We start from the raw sequence: 25,456 nt of genomic DNA on the forward strand, positions 1-25,456 counted from the left end.
AAAAAAAGATATTCATCTTTATATAAAAACAACACTTCTACTATATTGTAAATTATAACTACATAAAATTACCACACTAACTTTAATTACCACTTATTACACTAAATCTGTTCCCCAATAAGAACAATATATGTATATGGGTGTTTGTGTGCGTTAGATGACAGGCATCTTTTAAAAAACTGTACAGGAAAATTTGGAGTAATGAATTTTCATGTAGCATGAGGAGGTAATCAAATCATTCTCCCATATTTCTTTAATATGCTTAAATTAGTATAATATGCTTAAATTAGTAACAGGTTTTTTTTTGAAAGAGAAAAGGCTGATATAGCAAATGTGCACATTATAAAAATAAATTTCATTTTATAAATTTTATAATGAAAAAGGTATCAGAATGGAATATTTTTATTTACCTTAAAATTAAATTTAAATTGAAGCTTAATTTCTACAACAATCTTTAGAAAATTTTATTATTCAATCTTTGTTGAAGATAAATGTATAATTTATTATGATTTATTTAGAAATTTCCATCCATCTTAGAATTTAAAGTTGGGGCTAAAACCATCAATTATCTGAAATTCTTTTTCAGTCTGAGAATTCAGTGTCTCCATTGATCCTATAATGAGCTTCATGGAGAGTATGGCAGGTAGAGTCCTTGTGGAGTAATTTATAGATAGTGAACATGATGAATTGCTCCCATGTTTGCCCAGGATTCTGATCCCTTGATATCACTGAAGTACCAAAAGAATGAGTATAGTAGGAAGAGTGAATATTGTAGCTTACTCACAGTCTCTCTGAAGCAAAGGCATATTTTGTACATAAGTGTAAAGAAATATATTATGGGGGGAAAATTCTAGTTACAATCAGAAAGTGGTGAACTCTGGGGCTTCATTTATTGCTGGTGAGAGTTTAGAGCCCTCTAGACATTGATTGACATGGTGGACTTATTTTAATCAGCAATTACAAAGACTGACTAAGTGCTAGACATCAGTGAGTAGAATACCAGGCAAAAATCAGCTCTTCTTCCTTGTACAAAACCTAGACTGCATCCTATCAAAGGACAGAATTAAACAGGCAAGGGAAAGTGTATCGAAGACTCCTGCAATAAGGGAGAGAGACTGGGCTCAACTCTGCTGAAACGAAAGGTGGGAGAGTTTTTCAGTGCTGGGGTGAGCTAGTAGAATAGTACTGGAGGACACGAAGGCGGTAGATTGGTCAGTGGCAATTAGGCCTTCTGCGTTTTCTAATTGGCACTTATTGAAGTAGACTCTTACTGTCCCACAGAGAATGGGGCTGCTCTCTTTCTTGATTATGTTTCAAGCAAATGGCTCCCAGGTTAATTGAGAAAGATACTCCTGGGTTTGAAACTGTCAAGAGGTTGGAAGAAGATTTACATATCAAAGGGTCAGAGATCAAATTCACAGTAGCAAGTTTTCTAAAGCAAATGCTTTAAATAAGAAGAGGTTAGGGGCCTGCAGTCAGGAAGAAACCTGTCTGAAGTTTAGTCAAGCTAAGAGGAATGTTAAGGCTGACTGGTTGGTCAATCCAAATTTGGAATGCAAATACAGATCTGTTTGGCAACTCTGGAGAAACGCCTATAAGAACAGGAAGCTCCCCTAATCTCCCATTCTCCCTTATTTGATTTAGATGTTTCACTTATGTGTTCTTACAGGGCCACAGTTTTGCCAATATCACAGAACTTATCAGGTGTAATTGCAATTTTTTTGTCTTTTTACTACTGTTGACACTAGACGGTAAACTTCATGAGGACAGGGATCTTGTTTACATTTGTAAACTCAGGACCTATTGTAATGCCCCTCATCTTACAGTACTTAAGTAGATGCCTGATAAATTAATCTAAATTCTAAAAAAATCAGAAAAAGGTAGCCAGGCTGGGAAATAAAAATGCAAGAATTATAAAAGAATTAAGAGACTTTAGTTTGATAAAACTGAAGATTGTAAGGGAATAAAACCATGTATTCCTAGAAGGTATGAACTGTTTTAGTAAGTCCTAGAAAACTAGAAGTAGGCCATACCCAGTGAAGGTAACAGGAAAGGGAGCTCACATTTAATGTTGACTATATGGTAGATACCATGCTATTATCAGATTTAATCTTTTCTCTGTAGGGAAAGCATTGCAAACCACACTTTATAAGCAAGGAAACTAACATCTAGAGTGGTCATATAATTATAAAATTAAGTTGTAATAAAGTTTTAGAAGAAGGGGCAAATAATCAACACTTTAAGCTCTGTATATTAGATCATACCTCTAACAAAAGATCACCCTCAAAATAGAAATAGAATCAGTATAGTATTAGATGTGTCTTTAAATGTTAGAGACATGGAAGGTTATAAAGAAAATAGGTGATGTTTGGTGTAACTTTCAAAACTTTTGAAGGTGGTATCACCACAGGAGACTATCCCTTGGCTGCACTGTCATCTATACATTATTGGGTTGGCATTAGTGGGGCTCTCCTCTTGTACTTAGGACACTCTATGATTCTTTAGTAACAAAATATCTTTGTTCCTTTGATTCTGTTATCACTGAAAAAGATTGTTTAAAGGAACAACCTTTTTTATTTTATCAGATTCACATTGGGAGTGGTATACATGAACTCTCACTGTATGCTGGCTATATGCTGGTAGTCTGTTTATATTTCCCTACATATCAGGACAGGAAATACCAAGGCTGCTGGTGCCAGTCCCATCTGGCTAAATAAATTGTTGAAAGGAGGATATTTCTGAACTGAGGAGGGATGTCTGGGACAAGAGTAAACAGGTGGAAAGAATTTAATTAACATTCAGTTTGATCTGAAAGCCTGATAAAATTCAAATACCCATGTCAGGCTTATATGGAACTTAGTTTTCAAAATAATGTGGCTTTATAGTTTTTCTTTAGAATTTGAAGAAAAACAATAATTTAATCTAGTCAATAAAAGGAACATCTTCCTTATGTTGATTTGAAATCCTTTGGTGAATCCTTTAACTTCTCATCTTATGGATTTTACCCTTTCCAGAAAAAAAGCATACAGGGAGGAAGTAAGATCTAGTGCTTTTCCAGTGTACCATTGGCATTCTTCCAACTCTCCTGGAAAACTCTATTCTATCATTTATATTCCTATAGATCTCTGAATTGCAATGAATAATCCTCTTACACAACCTCTTAGACAAAAGTATCAAGATATTCTTAAAGAGACTATATACACTCAGGCATATTTAAAACAATTTTTAGTTCATCATCATTCCCCAATAAGAATGCAGGGTTGCTTAGCAACAGGATCAGGGAACCTTAACAGGAAAATGCATAGAAACAATGGTGAAAAGTGATCAAAACCTTAAAAGGCAAATTCTTTTAACTAAATCCTTGTGAAAATTTAATGCGTCATGCAGAGAATGAACTTTTCAATCTACAAATTGTTTCCTGAGATTGATGCAGTATTATTTCAAGGTGAAACATGAACTGCTTTCTGTACAGTGGGTAAAGCAATAGTATTTCAGTCTTCACATAATTTAGGATACCTAAAAAGATTTAGCAGTGTTAGCTTGAAAATACATAACATTTCCATACTGTTCCATTAATTATCCTTAAAACCATACAGGTATATAAAGGTCCTTACAAAAATAAGTAAATACTAGAAGTATATTTGATTAGCTAGAATATTCTATTTTTGGCTATCATATATAACTAGACAATTAAAAATTCAAAAATTATATTCTTTTAAATTTGAACATACACACATATATGCAAACATAGGTTATCTAATTCTTATTTCCAGTTTTTAAAAAAAGAATCTACAAAGCATTGTCTCTTTGGGAATATTAGATTGACTAATTTTTGACAAGTTTGACTAATGGGCTAATTTTATGCTGTAATACCGTAAAAGTACGGACTTGCTTCTATTAGTAACAATGGAAACAAATCTGGTACATGTGGGCTCTCTTGATGTAAATGCATAAACAGCTGATTCAGTCAAAGAATAAGCTCAGTCTTCTGGATCAAAAGGCAGAAAATCCCAACTCTGATCCTGGTCTTGCCTCTGGTTTCAGCAAGTCACTTAACCATTCTAGACCTCTTATCCCTCCTCTAAAAAAGAAGACCTTCAGAATTCTCACCAGGTCTAATACTCCTGATGTCCATGTCCATTAACTCTTCTCATGGAAGAATTGGTTGTTTTATGGAATTGGTTATTTGGCTACCGTCTTTATGTGAATGTTAAAAGTAGCAGGCCTATCCATCAATACTGTTGAAGTATCTGGCAGAAAAATTTCATTACTGGTTTCTTTTTTGCTTTTACTTTGTGTCTGATTATATACTGCAGAGCTAATTTTTTAGTTCTGAACGCTGAAAACATGCAGGTGCAGATGTAATATGCCGCAGCTCTCTATACCAAGCCATTCTGTTTTAAAACTGGCTTTTTTGCAGTCTTTCGAAGAAGGCTAGATGAGCACATCTGTTTACTTTTCTTAAGAAGTTTTATAACATCACCAAAAGGTCATCCTTAAACAGTCAGACAAGATCAACAACAAAATCTTGGAAAACAGCCAGTCCACCAACAAAACAAACCCAATGGACTATTTGCAGATTTTAAGTTTAAACAGGCAGCAGAATACAAGAGTTGGGGGAGGGTATGGGAGAGCTACTTTACAGATATAGCAAAGAAGTAGCTTCAAGAGATGCCTCATACTATTAAACTGTTGAGAACCAACCGGATTAAACAAACCTGGCCTCCAGTTATTGGTAAAAGGTGTATTTATAAAGAAGTTGGAAGCAACAAGTCTAAGACCATGAGTCAGAGAAGCAGATTCATGAGCCACACCCACGCTGGGTTCTACATGCCATTTATAAAACAAAGAGAAATTGATGTAAATATTTTAATTGCGAGGAAGTGAAACAGTGGTTTTTAATCCCACCAGTTGATGCCAGGCCAGGTTTTTTTTTGTTTTGTTTTTTTTATCATGCAACTGAGTATGTAGTCCCAAAGCACTGACAGAGAAGTAGTAGCGAAGATGCTCTTTTCTTCCCATGAAAATACCACTTCTACTAATAATTCTAAGAAAAAGAAAACTTTTAATAGAGAACACATTAGAAAAGAGTCACATATTTAAATCCAGGAATTTAATATTGACATAAGAAGTCTGGGAAGAGAGAAAGCTACAGAAATCGTCGATGAAAACTTTGCACTGTTAGTTGAAATTTTAAAAATTATAAACATAAATGGGAGAATTGTCTGCAATTTGTATTTTATCTATGATTCAAGGAAGTGACATAGGAGAAGTTTACCAGATTGAAAAGTAACCTGCTAGGGAATATGGATACCACTAATATAGAAACAGTGATATAAAATAGAAACATATTTTTGTAGCCAAGGATTTCACCAGTTTTTTTTTTTTAATTTTTTTTTTCAACGTTTATTTATTTTTGGGACAGAGAGAGACAGAGCATGAACGGGGGAGGGGCAGAGAGAGAGGGAGACACAGAATCGGAAACAGGCTCCAGACTCTGAGCCATCAGCCCAGAGCCGGACGCGGGGCTTGAACACACAGACCCCGAGATCGTGACCTGGCTGAAGTCGGACGCTTAACCGACTGCGCCACCCAGGCGCCCCGGATTTCACCAGTTTTATAAGAGAGGATTTTATGGTTGACACCAGAATCATATTGTAGTTACACTAAAAAATTTTAGATTATGGAATACCTAAATATATACTTAGGAGAAATAGTCAATAAATTGTACACAATATATTATAGTGGTAAACATTAGATTCTTGTCAAGGAATAATTTTAGTCTTTTTGTGGTCTTTTTAAAAAAGCCTAATTTTTACATAAAAATTATTTCAATTTGGGAAATGAGAAATTTAAAATAAGAACCATATTTCTACAAGCCAGTTTCGGATGCTCAAAGTGAGCAGGCTACAAAATGGTGTATGCCCAAGGCCTTGTGGGAATCTGCCTGTTTCTTGCAATTTGAATCACACATTCTGTAATATGCAGGGGCACAAAGTATTTATAAGTTATGCTTTTCAGGTGAACTCTTACACAAAAATAGCAGTCACCTTCAGAACTTCCTTGTCTAACTAATTAGAATAGACCTGAGGCAAAACTACAATATTGACTTCGGTTTCATCAAGCTCCACTGTCTGAGTTTCTTTCCCCTGTGAGTCTATTTATCATTTCTATGCCCTCTGTTACCGAATACTCTCTGCAGAAGCCTGCGCCCTCAAGTTCTCTCCCTTCCTACACATCTTCAAAATTTGCTTTTGGATCATTCAGGCTAAGAAAAAAATGACTAAGATCTTAAGGTACGACAGGTATTTGAAGTTCAACAGGAAAGAAAGATTTAAGCTAAAGGGATAGGTTTAGAGACAAACGGGTACGAAGTGACCGTCAAGCATCTGTTAGTAGATGGGAAGACGTTTTTAGCATCAGATCTTTCCTGTATCTTCAATCATAAGACTAGTCCTGCAAGCCATATAGTTAAAAGTAATTATATGAAAGGGTCAAGATACCAGTAAATAAAAATAATTTCTTCTTAGTTCATAAATAAGATGTAGGTTAACTAAAGCGGACACAAAAATGTCTCCCTGTTTCCTGAATGCAAACCAGCTAGCAGGGAAAAGGAGTTTGATAAACTGGCCTTGGTGTTGGTGAGTGGCAAGGAAAATTCAGTGTGGAATTACAGATGGAAAGTATGTCAAATGATATATGTGTGTGTGTATCCATGTGTGTTTGTATAAAAGCCATTTCTGTCATCTAGGAAAAGACATTTAAACCTTCCAAATTTAATGCACTGAGAAAAAGATATAAACCTCTACATCATTTTATTGCTAAATTGGATCATATTTGAGGGATGAATCAATACTTGAAAGGTCTCCTAAGGCTATTTTTTTTTTTTAATGGCACTGGTATGCAAGGAAGTTGTTCTGAAAGGACACAGACAGGTAATACTATCTGTCAAGAATTTTGGCAGCAGTAGTTGAACAAAAACTAAAATATGATAGAAAGCACAGTTAATTTCTTTGTCTCATTACAAAATTAAAAGGAAAAAATTAAAAAAACTCTAAATTTTATTTTATATTTAGCAGTTATGTAAATTAAAACAGATTGATCTTATTCCTCATTATGGTTATTCAGTTACCAAAAAAACCCCAACAATAACACCATACTTGCTTTGAAATGATTCCTGAATATGGATGCATTTCATATTTAGAATCTGATAGCCAAAGCCTCTATTTAATTTACATGGACCAGTATTTAGTAGTTATTGATATTTATTCATGAAAAATAATTTTCTAATATTCCATCATTTACTATTTTTTTAACAAAAGTAGGATTTTATTTTTCTTATCAGATGCTCCTTTCTTTGTTAAGAAATGAAAAAAGGAGTTACTAATTCTAAGCAAGCCAGATCCTTGATTTGACTGATGATTATGAATATGAATAGAGGCTTTTTCTATAGTACGGTAGCTCTTAATGAAAAAAAAAAAGGCGGGTTCTAACATATTCTACAAAGGAAAGTGTGCCAAGACATAGTCAGCAATCTTTTAAAAATTTTTTTAAGTTTAAAAATTATTGTACTTTGCATGAATTCTACATTTCTCCTAAATGATTTTTACTGTGGAATATATGATGCTGTAATACTAAATTTGTGAATAAAGTATAAGAGGCTTCATATATCTCCATTATCTTACACTGATGACATTAAAGTCAAATGATACATAACAATGAAACATTGTTATTGTTTCATTAACTAGGAGAAAAGTGCTCTGATAACAAGAAGAAGATGACAGAAACAATAGATTTTCCACTTTTTGCTCTTTATTGTTTGTGAGACTACTCTAGTTGGCCAATTAATGACAACACATGACAAAATTTTCCTGACTTCTAATTAATTAAATTAACTGTAATTTCACTGTTTTTATTACTGCTGAAGTTCCACTAATTCTATTCATTATCTTCCTTACTCATCGTATTTTCCTCCTTGACCTTCCTCACAGTCAGAAACCCCATGTCATTAACTTGTCAGGTAGTACCTGTAATGATCAGAGAAAAAGCAAAGAGAAATGAATGTAATGCCACTAAAACCATTAATTAGAAGCCATGTTTTAGAGTATTAAAACAGAAGAGGATTATAAATGATAGTTTAGATTTCGAAAAGCTGTATAGTATATAAATGAAACCCCAAATGGCACCAGAGAGAATTTTCCAGAGATTTAATGTATTTGATACACATCCAATTTGTGCCCATGGATGATGAACAACGAATAGTAAAGGAGAATCAAAGAGATACATTTCTGGACAAATGAGGGTAATAAACTGAAGTAATTTACCTCAATTATTTCTTAGGCTTTCTTTGTTTATTAAGCTAGAAGTTATATGACATTATTGGAGTAAAAGCATTACAATGACTTCACCATTTTAGAACATGAAACAAAATGAGAACTCAGGGCAAGGAAGGAAATGAGTAAAGCAAGAAGGAAAAAGAGAAATGAAAGAGCTGAAAGATTTATTTCTGGGCTGCCTGGTGCTAGGAGAGTTTTCTTGTGCTCTACTACTTAATCTTAATGCCATTGTTATAATGGTATTAACATACACGTTTTACAGACAAGTGACTGAAGCTCTTCAGCTCCAGGTTGCACTTGATCACGTGCCAGGTTTTCAAGCCTGTGATGGGGACAGTCATGTCAGGAATTTCAATCCTGGTCAACTCACGACCTGGTGGAGGTACCATTCTGTAAGCTCACAGTTTTGATCCAAATTTTGAGCACATTAAAATATTGCTTGTCTTTCTCCAGGATGGTAGTCTGTATTTCAAGAAGAACTGCAATTCTTTCCCCTGTAACAATTTTACTGAGTTGTTTGTGCCAACTAAGGGTTTTGATTGGTTTTTATATTAACAAATTCCTGGAATTACATGTAAAATGCTGTGAAGGGTTATTTGTTTACTTTTAGGGAAGGAATACATAGCCGTTATCAGATTCTCAAAACTCAATCAACTACTATATAATAGTTTACATTAAATAAGGTATTGAATACTCCTCTGAATCCAAATACTATTATAATGATTATTATTATTTTTATGTGATTTTATTTTTAAGTAATCTCTACACCCAGCATGGAGCGCGGACTCACAACCTCAAGATCAACAGTCATGTGCTTTACTGACTGAGATAGCTAGGCACCCCTATAATTATTTTTAATCCTTGCAATGTCCCTTGCAATCTCCATTTAACAGTAAGGAAAGTGAGACATAGTGAAGTCCAAGTAAATCACAGGGATGGAATTGAAATCCAGGTCCGTTTCAACTTGAGAATCACTAATTCTATACCTTGCACTGCCTCTCATTGTAGATAATCAATAAATGTCTATTTATTTCCTTTATCCCATTTGGAGAGGAAGAACACAGATGTGTGAAAGAAATCTAAAATCAAAAAGCAACTAGTACAAATTAGTTGTCTTTTTCTTTTTCTTTTTTTTTTTTGTTTATTCATTTTTGAGAGATAGAGAATGAGCGGGGGAGGGGTAGAGAGAGAGGGAGACACAGCATCTGAAGCAGGCTCCAGGCTCTGAGTTGTCACCACAGAGCCCATTGCAGGGCTCCAACCCACCAACCGTGAGATCTTGACCTGAGCCAAAGTCTGGTGCTTAATGGATTGAGCCACCCAGGCCCCTCTTGTTTTCATGTAAATGGTGTAATAATAATGCTAGCTAGCAACTACTAAATATTCACATTGTGATAGAAGCTGAGCATTACACACTTTATGGGCATTCTTTTATTTAAATCTCACATGTATACTACCTCTTCTAGGAAGTAGATGGTATAAATGTGCTAAGGTGATTGAAATAACATGATCAGGTACCAGCAGTGAAACTGGGAACAAATTTCCTGGGTTGAATTTTGAATTCTGACCAAGACACTAAGAGAAGGGATGAGAACTGGTGCGAAGACTGGAAAGCTATTCACAGCAGGAGAAAGCACTCATGAAGCATTGTACTGCTTTGCTTAAGAACGGTGAACCCTAAGGGGTGCCTGGGTGGCTCAGTTGGTTAAGCATCTGACTTCAGCTCAGGTCATGATCTCATGGTTCGTGATTTCGAGCCCCGCTTTTCTGTACTGACAGTGAGGCACCTGCTTGGGATTCTCTCTCTCTCTCTCTCTCTCTCTCTCTCTCTCTCTCTCTCTCTCTCAAAAATAAATAAATAAATAAATACAGAAGAACTGTGAACCCTGTGGGGTTCCGATGAAAACTGAAAGGAGGTTTCTTCTTACAGTTTGAAAAAATATATAAACTGGTATCTCTTCATCTCCTAGTGTTTAAACATGACTGTTTTTTAGATGTGTTGAAATAACTAATCCAAACTCTCTTTCAGCTCTAGAATAAATGTTTATATCACAGAGGTAGAGTCCATGGAGCCATTTTCCCAAATCCATAAATACAACCCCACTTCCCCACCCTCCTTTTTAAAGTGTTTTACACTCTGGAAAAACAAACAACAGCAACAACAAACACAGTTTCCTTTTATCCATAGTTACTATTCATCTAGTCAAGAAAACCCAACTTGATATATTTATGCCAAAGTATAAATGAAATTTATTATTCATTTAATTAGTTCTTCCCATAAAATTCTATTTATCCCTACAACATATATTATCACACAAAGAATTTTGGTAGTATTATAGTATCAGCTTGATAATCTAGATCATCTGACTGTGTTCTCCATTTAAATAACATTACATGAATCTTTCTGAAGGAATATTATAATTAATCTGCCCCAAAAATTTATAATTCTCTGCTTTCACACATATTTGGCATCATTTTGACTTTCACTACTCATTTATTGTGTTTGCAAGCCTTTTTTGTTAAAATAGCTGGTACACAAATCATTTCCTGGTTGCCACATGTGGAATGCTGATTCTATTTGCATTTGAGACTTACTAGCCTTTACAACTAGCAGAGTCTACGGACTTGAAAGAAAAACAGTGCTTCCTTTTGGCACTTTCAAAAAATATCTCCAAATCTGCATTACTGCTTAAAGAAAACTGATTTATCATTGTAAATTTATGACACTTCTTTTTGCTAATCAAATGTAAATTAGACTATGAACTATATAAACTGACAATTAGTGTATATATTATAAATATAACTATATTGTAAATTAACTATAATCTGTCTTTTTTCCCCACCAAAGCAAAAGAAAATAACATTCTTTGGAAAGAAAGAAAGAAAGAAAGAAAGAAAGAAAGAAAGAAAGAAAGAAAGAAAGAAAGAAAGAAAGAAAGAAAGAAAGAAAGAAAGAAAGAAAGAGAGAGAAAGAAAGAAAGAAAGAGAAAGAAAAGAAAATAGTTTTCCTACCCACATCTTGAATCACTGGCTCTCTTCTTTGAAAGTTCTGAATAAGATATATTTTTGTCCATTGGAATCATGAAAAAGCTGGCTTAGCCATCCCTTTGAGTAATAACATATCTCACATTGAAATATCTTAATACATATGAACAGTAATAGCTTAAGTGATAAATATTACTGACATGGAGTTATGATTTATCAAGGAGAATGTACTGGAAGTGGAGATGGGCAGTGACAGAACAAAAATAATTTTTAACTACACGTTGCCTTGATATTTAGACCATTAACTAAGAAATCATGTGAAGAGCATGAAAACAGATTTCATTCATTTCAAGGAAGCAGAATACTGGCTCATCACTTAACATTTACTAGGCATATTCTCACAGTATTGAAGGTTATGTACATCGTTTAATTTAACCATACCCTTCTATAGTAGTGTTATCCCTGTTTGCATATAGGAAACAGACTCAGAAAGATTAAGAATGTTACCTAATTCTAGTAAGCAGCAAAACCTAAATTGATCTAATTCCATAGCAAAGCTCTTTTCTGCCATCAGTGTGGATCTTTATCTCTGAGAATTGATGAACTCTTATGAGCATTCTTCTAGAAAAAATGCATAAAGAAACAATACATGGGATGATATAACAGTACAAAACTCACTAAATGATTGGTGGGTTTAGAGTTACTTCTGCTGGTAGAGCTTTTGCAAAATCACTTTCCTCTGAGATAGTATGCTTTCAATATTTTCTCTCAAGACTTTCCTAAATTACACATATCAGAAAGCTATTTTGCTTCAAGGCTAAAAAAAAAAATGAGTGTTTTAAACTGTACTTGGTGCCAGTGTTGTACTATATATTCTACATCTGTCAGGATCCAAGCTGTGTCCACAAACTGCCCACTATGCTGTGTCTTCTTTCTTATTGTGAAGTAGATATAATTTAATAATTGTGAGGGAAAAAGAAGAGAGAAACACTGCCTCTGGGTCCTAAACATCATACTGTTAGCCTACCCTGGTGCCCTGAGCTAGTTCTTTCTCACTTTTGTTGACCCTTAGTACAGAGAGTGCATTTTTGTGATCCTTTCTCACAGTCTTCTCTCCAAGTGCATCTTTCGTAAACGCAAGCCTTTTCAAGCAGTTACTTTGTACCAGGTGGTCTTATGTATAATTTTGAATTATATGTATGATTTTGTACTTCTCAGTAGGGTCCCTGAAGACAATACAGCGTAATGGTTAAGAAAGTTGGTGATCTGGGGCACCTGGGTGGCTCAGTCGGTTAAGCGTCCGACTTCACTTCAGGTCATGATCTCATGGTTTGCGAGTTTGAGCCCCATGTCTGTGCTGACAGCTTGGAGACTTGAGCCTGCTTCAGATTCTGTATCTCCCTCTCTCTCTGCCCCGCCCCCCCCCCCCCCACTTGCAGTCTGCCTCTCTCTGTCTCTCAAAAATGAATAAATGTAAGAATAAAATTAAAAAAAAAAAAAAGAAAGTGATCTACTGACTGCCTACACCCCTGACTAGCTATGTAACCTTGAAGCCCTTAAAAGTATCAGATTTCTTATGTGGCAAATGGGATAATAAATGCACCTACTGCATAGAGTTAATGTGTAAATTAATATAACATGAGATGGTACATGTTATGCATTAGCACAGTGCCTTGCTCTTATTAGTAATAGCTGCTCTTATTACTATTCACTCTCTATTCCCAGTCTCAGCTAGTGCCTAACATACAGTAGTTTTTTAGCAAATACTTAATAAAATTGAACTAGTTCTGAAATTTAAGTGTTGCATCCACATCCCTCCCACCACTTCTCCCACAGAAAGGAAGAATAGACAGAGGAAGAGAACTGGCATGTGCTCTTTTCTTACTCTAGACCTCTCATCCAGCCCCGATCAATAAAATGATATGCCTGAACCTCAACAAGTTTGAGAATTTTTCAAATCACATTATTTGAAAATAGTTGAGTTCCCTAATTTATCATGCCCCAGGCCCACAGAGTCACCAAGCTTATATTAATGCAATATACTTGAGACTAATGGTGATAATTAATGAACCATTTATGAGCTCATTGGGGATTTTTAAAATTTATTATCCACACCTCATAGAGGTACAGCTATTCTGTTTTTGTAGTAGACTCAACAGTCAAAGTAATCTTTTAAAAAACACAAATCAGATGATATCACTGCCTGCTTCTTACATCTAACAACTATCTACTGTGAAGAGAAAAATATAAACCATTGAGTGAGGCTTAGGAGTACTGTATGCTCTGGCCACTTTTGGTATCGTTCCCCAACCTTCACCTGGTTCCAGGCACATTTTCCTCACAGGTTTGCATTTGCTGGTACTTGTACCTAGACCATTATCCCTCTAATCATTAACATTTCAATTCAAAGGGCCACTATTGTTTTCACCAGATACCTGCCTCTTCAGTGCCTCTCTATCCCATTATCCAGTTATATTTCTGTCACTTATATGAAATTTATCAATATGTTTACTTTTCTTCCCCCACCTCTGGGGCATTTGATTAAAAGCAAGGACTTGGTGCTTTCTCCTTCACCATTGAATCCTCTGAGGCTTTCAACAGAGACTGGGGCATGGAAAGTGCTTAGGAAATGTGTGTTTAATAAATGAGCAAATATGTGAATGAATGAAAAAAATGTGAAACAATAGAATAAGTATTTCTCTTTCAAAAGAACAGAGAAATAATTTCATTCAATAAGAATCAATCACACTTAGTTACTGATTTATGACTTAGTAGTTTGCATTCAGTAAAAAATGTTCCATTCATTGCTTTTTGGTACTTTATATGTCATTAATTAAATTTTGCTCATTTTAAGGCCAATCCATGAGACATCATTTAACTTGCCTTCTCTAAACTCTTTAACTTACCCAGCATTAACTCAATTCAGGATATCACCAATTACTGCTCATGTGACACTGGGTAATCATACTTAACCACTCAGTGCCTGTTTCTTTATTTGTAATATGGAATAATAATAAGACTTATCTCATAGGTTTATGAGGAGGGTAAACTCATATATAATGTGTATAATGTATATAATGTATGTAAATATATATAATGGTATATATATATAACAGTATATAAATATGTATAAATTATATATATTTGTATATAATTTACTATATAAATTTGTATGTAACAGTATATGTGTATATATGTATACATACATATATACATATATATATACATACATATATATATATATATATAACTGTCTTAAAATAGTGTCTGGCTCATGGAAGCATTATAGAAGTATTGATTACTGCTATTAGCATTATTATGAAAACTAAATGTTGAGAATAATCCTTCATAAGTTGTATATTGCACTGAAGATAACTAAAACTAATAGAATATTTAGATATGAGATTAAAGAAGGGGAGCCACTAAAATATACTGAGATAGAAGATTACGAGGGTATAAAAGCATAGAAGTATAAAAACAAAGTTTTTTGCTTTTGTTTTCTTTTTTAAAGAAGAAAGAGCCTAGAAATATGAGGACCAAAACTGTCCATTGGTTGTGTTGACATGGAGATAGCTGGTGACATTTATAAGTAAAATTTCAAGGCAGTGGGCAAAGAGGTTGGGGTGAGAGACGCCAGATGGAACTAAATTATAGAATAAATGGGATGTGAAGAAATGGAAACAGTATATGAAGACACTTTTGAAAAGCTCAGCCATGAATTAGATAAGGAAGATAGGCAGGGATCAAGAGAAGATGTTGAGTATATTTTTTTAACATTTTAAGTAGGAGTTACTTAGTCTAGAAGTTGAATTTTGATGGGAATAATTCATAAGGAGTTTTCAAGTTGTGGAAAATGCAGTGCTGTGAAGTACTTGAGAAGATGAGAGAAAATGGAATACCCACTATGTATAGTGAAAATGGCTTTTTACTTTAACTCTTACAACAAAAAGGAATACAAAGATCTGTACAAATGCTAATGAATTAATGGATTTGACAGTGAGTTATTTACTGACTTCTATTTTCTTTTTTTTTTTAGTATGTTTTTAAATGTTTATTTATTTTTGAGAGAGAGAGACAGAGTGCGAGCAGAGAAGGGTCAAAGAGAGAGAGACACACATAATCCGAAGCAGGCTCCAGGCTCTGAGCTGTCAGCACAGAGCCTGATGTGGAGCTCCAACTTACGAACCAGGAGATCATGATCTGAGCCGAAGTCGGATGCTTAACCGACTGAGCCACCCAGGTGCCCCAGTGACTTCTATATTCTTAATGAGATATGAGACAACTCCTCTCCTAAGAACAAGGGAGATAGAGAGGATAGAGGGAAATTTCAGGAGACTGGGGAAGATTTGTAAAAAAAAATCAGTCCTTTAAGTACAATTAAAAAGAACTTACTAGTAAGTCAGAGCCATATTTCCAGTCTTGAAAACCCCATTTGAAATTGGTTATCTTTAATTTATTGGAATACTAATTTGCCTTTGCCATGTAATTTTTCTCTCCAACTACCTGGCTATAAGTTATGAAGAGATAGAAAACTTAAAGACGGCAGTGAAGAGAAAATACAATTATGGGGTACCTGGTGGCTCAGTTGGTTAAACATGTGACTTCAGCTCAGGTCATGGTCTCGAGGTTCATGAGTTCGAGCCCCAGATTTGGCCCTTCACTGACAGTGCTGGGCCTGCTTGGGATTCTGTCTCCCTCTCTCTCTGCCCTTTCCCCACTCATGCTCTCTTGCTCTCAAAATAAATAAACTTAAAAAAAAGAGAGAAAACATGATTAGCATTTGAAATATGTTATGTGATATTCAACCTCAATAGTTGTGTAAAAATTCAAAGAAATGGAATGTGAGGTTTCAGTTTATTAATATAACAAAATAAAAAATTTTATATATATTTTGTGTTGACAAAGATCTTGGTAATATAATTTGATTTCATCTTTTGAAAAGTAATCTGGCAATATCTCACAAGATGAAAAGGTCATAGGTTTTACATAATAATTCTAAGTCTGGAAACTTTAATAAATAATTGATATTTAGAAAATTATTATATAAAGGTGTTCATTGTCAGGTCATACCTAATAAAAAATTTGAAACATCTTTAATAGTCAACAATAAGAAAATATTTTAGTTAGTTATATCTCCTTAGTAGAAATTTCATTATTATAATTACAAGAAAATGCAGCAAAACAGAATGCTTAATGAAGAAATCTGATTTCAAAATCATGTTTACCTTGTGACAACTATGTAAAGATATGAATATTTATTATAAATTAAACCAAAATAAAAATTTTAAAATTCTGTAACAGTATGAGAATTTTGTTTTTGTTTCAAAATAATATTTAACATGGTTCTTTTTATAATTTTGCTTTTTAAGAGAAGCAGTGAGGAATTTTCTACTGCTTTTCTTAAGACTCTCTGATTACCACATCATGTTACATTTCATACTTTCAGATCAAGTCAACAATTCTACCATCAGGGATTAGATTTATTTTATAGTTCATATTCCAAGTTATTTGATATAAAAAGACCAGATGCAATTGTAAGTGCTTCAAAAATATCATTTCAAGATCCTTTTTTTTTTTTTGCTTAGTCTCTCCTAGTATGGAGATTAAGAAAACTACTTAAAATTGCTAGCCATTCATTTCTACTTTTCTTATTTTTATTCACTTATCTTCACAGAAATGGAAACAAATGAGTCTTCCAGGTACATCTGCCAATTTCTTAAATCCTCTATTATCCACATTATGAAACCGCACTGATATGAATGCTTCCAGTATTTTCAGAGCTCTTCAGTTACTGAATTATACTTTGACTGTCTGTAATAAGTATCTTATGTAAGTGTAAAATTTCAACTCAACTTATGGAAACCTTTTAAGTTCTTAGTTCAAAAGTGAGAGATCCTTAGTTCAGCCTTATGATTAACAATTATTTGCATAGTTAGGAGTTCCTAAATTATTGATGGATACCTGGCAGTACTCACCATTTCTCAGAAGTTCCCTATTACTCCCTCTCTCTCTCTCCCACTTCCTCTCTCTCTCTCTCTCTCTCTCTCTCTCTCTCACACACACACACACACACACACACACACACACACACACACATTGTGATCAGAAGCATAGGCTGTGGCATCATAAAATCTAAAGTTCTAATTCCAGTTGTGCTGTTTCTGGGCCATTTCATTTTAGGTGAGTAACCTAATCTGTGAGTCTTTTTATTTTTATCTATAAAATGGAGATTCCAATTGTAACAGACAATCCTCAAAACATCCCTAATCATTTTAGAGTTTCTTTCACAGAGTCAGATACAAAGCAGGCACTCAATATATGGATAGGATTTTTATTACTTTTTTATTATTTAGGTTTTGCTTTTCCCTGAGTCTGTGAGCCCCCATAATGAAATGTCATTTCCAGTAAATTGAGTAACACTTGTTATTAGCAAAGATTTTAACTGAGTTGATTATTTTTCAGTGCAACCCATATTAGTTTTCTGCCTTTTTTTTTTTTTGCCTTATGTAGGTGTTCAGTAAAGATTCATTTAATAAATAATTGAATGAATAAATGAGTGCATTTATTATATAAATTATATCATTATATCAATGAGAATAAATACTAGTTCTTGAGAAAGTAGAACAAATATAACACAGGGGAAAAGGTGAGAAAGGGGTCAATGGAAAAAAAATGGCAAACTCACTTTTGTGCCCAGTGTCAGAGTAGAAGAACTGCCCTGTTTTCAAAAGCATGAAGGAGAATTTGCTAAATAACATACCTTAACTGTTCTTAAAAGTTAAGCATAACATTCCCTGATGATTTTTGTATTTTGCACCAATAAAAATAATCTGAGATTAGCCATATTAGAGATAGAATCACGTTCAATGACATTATGTACTCTAAATTTCACTGTACTTTAGACATTGCTTACAATCAATGTTTATGATAATCTCTGCCCTCTGAAGTGGAATCATGCCCATGGTACATATTAGTCATATAAAGGTAGCGTAGTATGAGGTAGTATTTTTCAGGTAAAGTTACTCTTTTCCCCAATTCCATATTGTACATGTTGGAAGAACATCATTATGCTCAGCCCACAACTAAGGAGTGAGGAGTTATGCTTAAGGTGTAGTATCTACATAAACTATTTGGAATTTTGCATTGGAGATTTATCTGTTTTCCTCCACTTAACTATGTATTCCATTATTCATTTTTATCAGTAAGAACTCATGGATTTTTATTTTATACTTTGGGTTATAATGTAATGCTACTTTATTGCTGAAATTGTTCTGGTTGTGACCAATCTGAACACTTTCAGTTGGCTCTTGTGCGACTTTGCTAAGTCCCCATCTATATACGTCTGTATTTTTTAGTACTTCATTGTTTTTTTTTGAAAGAGGGTCTAGGCTCATCTTTTATATTTACTGTCCCAGTCTGAGAATCAGCCATTTTTCCAAGGAGCCCTAGATCCTTTTATTGGGGAATGGTATTAGACACTAAGATCTGGGGGGAGGTATGCTCATTCCTGCTAGGGTGTCATTGCTTCTAGGTCTGACTGAGCAAAGAGAAAGATGTGTGTATACTAGCCATGTATATACACCTATCTATAAACATTTCTGTACATAATTATGTGTGTCAATATTAAGTGAAACATGAATGTATATTGAAGTTTCCATCTCTGATCTATTACCACATAGATCATTCTTGCCTCATTCCTTGCTTATTTTTAAATTTCAAATCCAACAAAACACTTGACTTTTAAAAGTATGAAAATCCACATTTTCAACATCAATAGACTACCTGACATCTGCTTCCAATAAGATGGGGTAGCCCATTTCTCCCAGGTCCTCACACTTAAAACTAAAACCCTGAACACAGCATAAAAAACAAGCATAGGAAGACACTTAAAGATGGAAATAAGGCGGACTTACTAGGAACCTTAGGACTTGAGGAATGATATGGCAATGACTTCCCTGTTTCCTATTGCTCCCTATATATCCTGCAGAGGACACTGGAGGAACCTCTGACCCATAACCACCAACAGAACAAGAGACATAAAAAAGTCTCAAGGAAAACCTGGTCTACCAAGCCAAAGTCTGAGGAAAAGGGTTGCTAACACCAGAAAACCATTTTGGTAATACATGCACTGCTCAAGCCAAATACCAATGGAAAAGTTGCATTCACCACCTATGCCCCCTGGTTTTCGTGGGACCAAGCGAGGACCTGATTTTCAATACCATCCTACTCTTGCCCTCCAAAAGCAGGCAGCACTCTGGTTCTCCTACCAGGGTACTTCATTGTGGCCCAGCAGTGAGCTGAGCCTCCACCCCTATCAATCAGCAAAGAGACTTAAGAAGGTGGCCTGAAAAGGCTAGTTAACACTGGACTGCCCTCACACAGTCTTAGGGTCCAGTTTGGGAGCTTAGCCTCCACCTCTACTTGAAATCAATAATAGGATGTTGCAAGTTGAAGCTAATAGTCACTCTGCTTTGACACTCTACTTTGACAGGGTGACACCACCCTGTCACCTGGTGTCAGTAAGACCCAGTAGGGTGCAGAATGCCTATTCTCTTCCTAAAGCACTAAGATAGAATGAGGTGGCACAAAGCAGGGCTGGTTCTCTTCCCACCCTGGTGTCAGCAGAGAGCTGAGCCTTTGCCCACAACCAGCATCAATGGAAAGAGATGGTGTGAAGAAAGACAATTAACACTTCCCTTCCACCTCCCCTAATGTCAGGGGACCTGCTGGGGAGCTGAACCTCCATCCCACTTACAGGAAATATGATGCTATGAATGGTCCTACTTTGGGGTGGTGGGGGACAGGTATCAGCAGGGCAGGAGGAGAGAGGAGAGCTGAATTTCTATCACATCTGTCTGCAGTGAACCATGTGAATCAGTGCCCACTTTTGCTGAAGTATTGTCACTAGGGCCCAGTGGAAAGCTGTACCTCCGTATTCCCACTCCAGTCTTCATGCCATATCTCAATATAGGGATCTTGCTGCTTAAAATAATAATAAGATTAAATAAGATTCAGATTCATATAATACTCAAAATGTTAAAATATAATTGAAAATTACTCATCAGGCCAAGAACCAGGATATCACAAAACAAATGAAAAAATACAAACAACATGCACCAACACCAAGATAAATCAGGTGTTGGAATTATCTAAAAGGGATTTCAAATAAGCTATCATGTAAATGCTTCCAGTAAGCAATTATGTATTCCTTGAAACAAATGGGGAAAAAATAGAAAATGTAAGCAAAGAAGTGGAAATTATAACAATAAAAACAAATGAAAATGATAAAACTGAAAAATACAATAACCAAAATAAAAATCTTATTAGATAGGCTTTAGAGTGGAGATGACAAAGTCTAGAATCATTAACTTGAAGATAGATCAATAGAATTCATCAGATATGAGAAACAGAGAGAAAACCAGACTGGGAGATGGAGGTGAAGAAGGAAAAGGATCTCAAGAACCTGTAGAACAATAAAAAAAAAAAAGAGCTAACACTCGGGGCACATGGTGGCTCAGTCGATTAAGTGTCTTACTTTGGCTCAGGTCACGATTAAATGTTTTGTGGGTTTGAGCCTCATGTGGGCTCTGTGCTGACAGCTCGGAGCCTGGAGCCTGCTCTTGATTCTGTGTCTCCCTCTCTTTCTGCTCCTTCCCCACTCATGCTCTGTCTCTATCTGTCTCTCTCTCTCTCAAAAATAAATGTTAAAAAAAAAAGAGCTAACATTCATAGTACCAAAGTCCCAGAATTAAACGAGAGCAAGTAGGACTGACAGAGTATTCAAAGAAATAATGACTAAAAAATACCCAAATTTGTAAAAGACATAAACCTGAAGATTCAAGAATCTGAGAAACTCCAAATAGGATAAACACAAAGATATCCTTGCCAAGACACATCATAATTAAACTTAGAAAAAATAAAGACAAAAAAAATCTTGAAAGCAGACGAGGAGAAACAATGTACTACTTACAGAGAAACATCAGTTCCAATGACAGAACATTTCTTTAATATTTTTTTAATGTTTTATTCTTTTTTTTCAATATATGAAGTTTATTGTCAAATTGGTTTCCATACAACACCCAGTGCTCATCCCAAAAGGTGCCCTCCTCAATACCCATCACCCACCCTCCCCCCCCTCCCACCCCCCATCAACCCTCAGTTCTCAGTTTTTAAGAGTCTCTTATGCTTTGGCTCTCTCCCACTCTAACCTCTTTTTTTTTTTCCTTCCCCTCCCCCATGGGTTTCTGTTAAGTTTCTCAGGATCCACCTAAGAGTGAAACCATATGGTATCTGTCTTTCTCTGTATGGCTTATTTCACTTAGCATAACACTCTCCAGTTCCATCCATGTTGCTACAAAGGGCCATATTTCATTCTTTCTCATTGCCACGTAGTACTCCATTGTGTATATAAACCACAATTTCTTTATCCATTCATCAGTTGATGGACATTTAGGCTCTTTCCATAATTTGGCTATTGTTGAGAGTGCTGCTATAAACATTGGGGTACAAGTGCCCTATGCATCAGTACTCCTGTATGCCCTGGGTAAATTCCTAGCAGTGCTATTGCTGGGTCATAGGGTAGGTCTATTTTTAATTTTTTGAGGAACCTCCACACTGTTTTCCAGAGTGGCTGCACCAATTTGCATTCCACCAACAGTGCAAGAGGGTTCCCGTTTCTCCACATCCTCGCCAGCATCTATAGTCTCCTGATTTGTTCATTTTGGCCACTCTGACTGGAGTGAGGTGATATCTGAGTGTGGTTTTGATTTGTATTTCCCTGATGAGGAGCAACGTTGAGCATCTTTTTATGTGCCTGTTGGCCATCCGGATGTCTTCTTTAGAGAAGTGTCTATTCATGTTTTCTGCCCATTTCTTCACTGGGTTATTTGTTTTTTCGGGTGTGGAGTTTGGTGAGCTCTTTATAGATTTTGGAGACTAGCCCTTTGTCCGATATGTCATTTGCAAATATCTTTTCCTATTCCGTTGGTTGCCTTTTAGTTTTGTTGGTTGTTTCCTTTGCTGTGCAGAAGCTTTTTATCTTCATAAGGTCCCAGTGGTTCATTTTTGCTTTTAATTCCCTTGCCTTTGGGGATGTGTCAAGTAAGAAATTGCTACGGCTGAGGTCAGAGAGGTCTTTTCCTGCTTTCTCCTCTAGGGTTTTGATGGTTTCCTGTCTCACATTCAGGTCCTTTATCCATTTTGAGTTTATTTTTGTGAATGGTGTGAGAAAGTGGTCTAGTTTCAATCTTCTGCATGTTGCTGTCCAGTTCTCCCAGCACCATTTGTTAAAGAGACTGTCTTTTTTCCATTGGATATTCTTTCCTGCTTTGCCAAAGATTAGTTGGCCATACGTTTGTGGGTCTAGGTCTGGGGTTTCTATTCTATTCCATTGGTGTATGTGTCTGTTTTTGTGCCAATGTTTTATTTATTCTTAAGAGAGAGAGGAGAGAGAACGTAAGCAGGGGAGGGACAGAGTGAGAGAGGGACACAGAATCTGAAGCAGGCTGCAGGGTCTGAGCTGTCAGCACAGAGCCTGATGCAGAGCTTGAACTCAGTGAGCCATGAGATCATGACCTGAGCTGAAGTCGGATGCTTAACTGACAGAGCCACCCAGGCGCCCCCAGAATATTTCTAATCTGAAGCTTGGAGCGAGAACATTGTCATAATATTTTTCAAGTACTGAAAGAAATGTCAGTCACAAATTCAGAAATTCTATATTTACTTTCTTGTTTGACTTATATCAATGGACTACTAACTAATCTTTCTATATCCAGAATTGTCATCACCCTTCCCCAACAATCCAGCCACTGAAAGAAAACACAGGCAAATTTTTCTTACAAAAACTTCTGATTATGTTATGAAAATCAACTTTTCTCTCTCTTCTAACTTTAACTATCCAGTTAAAATCCTTCAGTGCATTTACCTCTTCCTTAGGATAAAATCTTGCATTCTAACTGTATTAGTCTATTTGCACTGCTATAACAAAATACTACAGAGTGGGTGGCTTATGAACAATGGAATTATTGTTCTGGAGTCTGGAAGTCCAAAATCAGGGCAGCATGGCTGGGTGAGGGTCCTTTTCTGGGTCACAAATTTGTCATTGTATCAAGTGGCAGAAAGTGGTAGGGAGCTCAGTGGGGTCTCTTTTACAAAATCACTAATCCCATTTAAGAGGGCTCCACCCTCATGACCTAATCACCTCCCAAAGGCCCCACCAACTAATACCATTACATTTGGGGATTAGGATTTCAACGCATGAATTTGGGGAGAACATAAACATTCATACCATGGCACTACTACATGGACCATTCGTGATCTGGTTTCTAACTCTTTCTCCATGTTCTTATTATACTCCAGTGAGTATACTGATTGTATATGTAATTCCTTTCTAGTCTAATCCTTAACTATTTTTTTCTTGCTACCATGAATTTCTCTCCTCTTTGTCTCAAAAATCACTCCTCATTCATGTTACATATCCATCTCACATAGTGCCTTCTACAATAAGTCCTGCTGATACTCACATACCACTGTCCACAGCATGAATTATGGTCCTGCTATGTCTTCCTATAACATGCTGTAATAATTTATGTTATAATTATGGATTTGCTTATCTGGGTGTCCTAATACATTGCATTCCAGATGGTAAGATAATGCTTTTAATAATGGTAACACTGGTGTCTAGTATGCCTATGGCATATTTTAGGTGTTCGGTAAATGCTTGTTGAATGAATGAATGATCAACTTGAAATCTTAATCATTCACTTTTTAAATATCTATCAAAGACACCCAGTTTTCCAAAAAGATTGGGGACTTGAGATCTTAGACTTGATTTAATAAGGGAAATTGTTGATCTATTAGTGCTTAAATGCCTCAAAGTAAGTCCATTAACCCAAGAACTTAAGGTTTTCCACTTGGACTTTCAAGCTAGTCATTAATATCCCCATCCCCACTGTAACAGATGCTGTCGGTGCTCCCCAGCACTCATCATTGCAGTAAAGACTGATAGAATCATGCTATCACCTGCAATTATCTACCCTGTACAGGCCAGAAGTGCCCAAGAGTTGATGTATGTGGGTGTAGCTTTCAACCAATGACAGTTTCTCACCCACTATTGGGGTAACTGAATCACACTCTGTAGTCTCACAGAACTCCCCTGAAGGACTGACAGCAGTTCTCCCCAGGAGTAGTCTGTTCAGTAAAGCACCACTACTGGCTTCCTCCCATGCCTCTATTCTCAGTTCCCACTCCACTTCTGGGTTTCCTGGGACTACCTCCCAGATAAACAGTTTGCATTCAAATTCTCTTCAAGTTCTGCTTCTAAGGGAATTCAATCTCAAACAATTTATAGCCTCGTAATGATTCACTAGTCCTTGCAGAGTCTCACTGTAAAAGTATCAAGGCATGGCACATTATGTGTCACTCTTCCGAGATCCTATTATAAACAGATAGGAAAGAACATAACTTTGAAGAGAAAAATAATTTATATGAGAATGGTCAATGGATAAAGGGAAGGTAAGTAAGATAGTGCCATTTGTTTTCCATTAATGATGCTTTGGAATTTATCAGCAGATGGTCTGTAACAGGTGTGACTATAATTTGTGGAGACTGCTTCCTCAACTATTCAGAAAACTGCTATTATTATTTTGGAAGCACAGCTTTAGGACTTTATTGCTTCACTTGTATCCAGCCTTTCCTTTTACCCTAATATCTCTTTTTCTAAATCACTGACTAGCATTCAACAGATTTATTCTCTCCCCATCTCCCCATCCCAAGAAAAGACACATCCTTGTGCTACCCAGAGACATTCACACTCTTATGTATCCATCAGTGCTTGAAAAGAGGAGCTCATGGTGCATGTGTGCAGTGAACATTATACATTAAAGGTCTCTGTGAAATATACTTCTCTAAGTTCCTATGTTTATGAATAATTTAATCAAATTAATAGTTTACTAAAGATCTAGATGAAGACTGAAGAAAGGAAGTAAATTTTACAGAAACAGAAAACTTGCCTTTTTTGCCTTTTGTGTTGTAGTGATCAAAGGATAATGGGGCTTTCTTTTTGCTTGGCTTGAAGGCAAAATACAACCTAAACCCTTGTCATATTCACTTCTGAGTTAGCAAACTTATAAACTGGA

At 35.7% G+C, this 25,456-nt stretch overlaps 1 protein-coding gene across 2 annotated transcripts in view; it reads left to right on the plus strand.

The window, feature by feature from the left end:
• PKIA (cAMP-dependent protein kinase inhibitor alpha) overlaps positions 1 to 25,456 on the plus strand; it is a 94,372-nt gene that overhangs the window by 32,022 nt on the left and 36,894 nt on the right. The window lies entirely within an intron of this gene.

This window comes from Felis catus, chromosome F2 (genome assembly GCF_018350175.1).
Source record: "Felis catus isolate Fca126 chromosome F2, F.catus_Fca126_mat1.0, whole genome shotgun sequence".
In the NCBI taxonomy this organism is placed as follows: Eukaryota; Metazoa; Chordata; class Mammalia; order Carnivora; family Felidae; genus Felis; species Felis catus.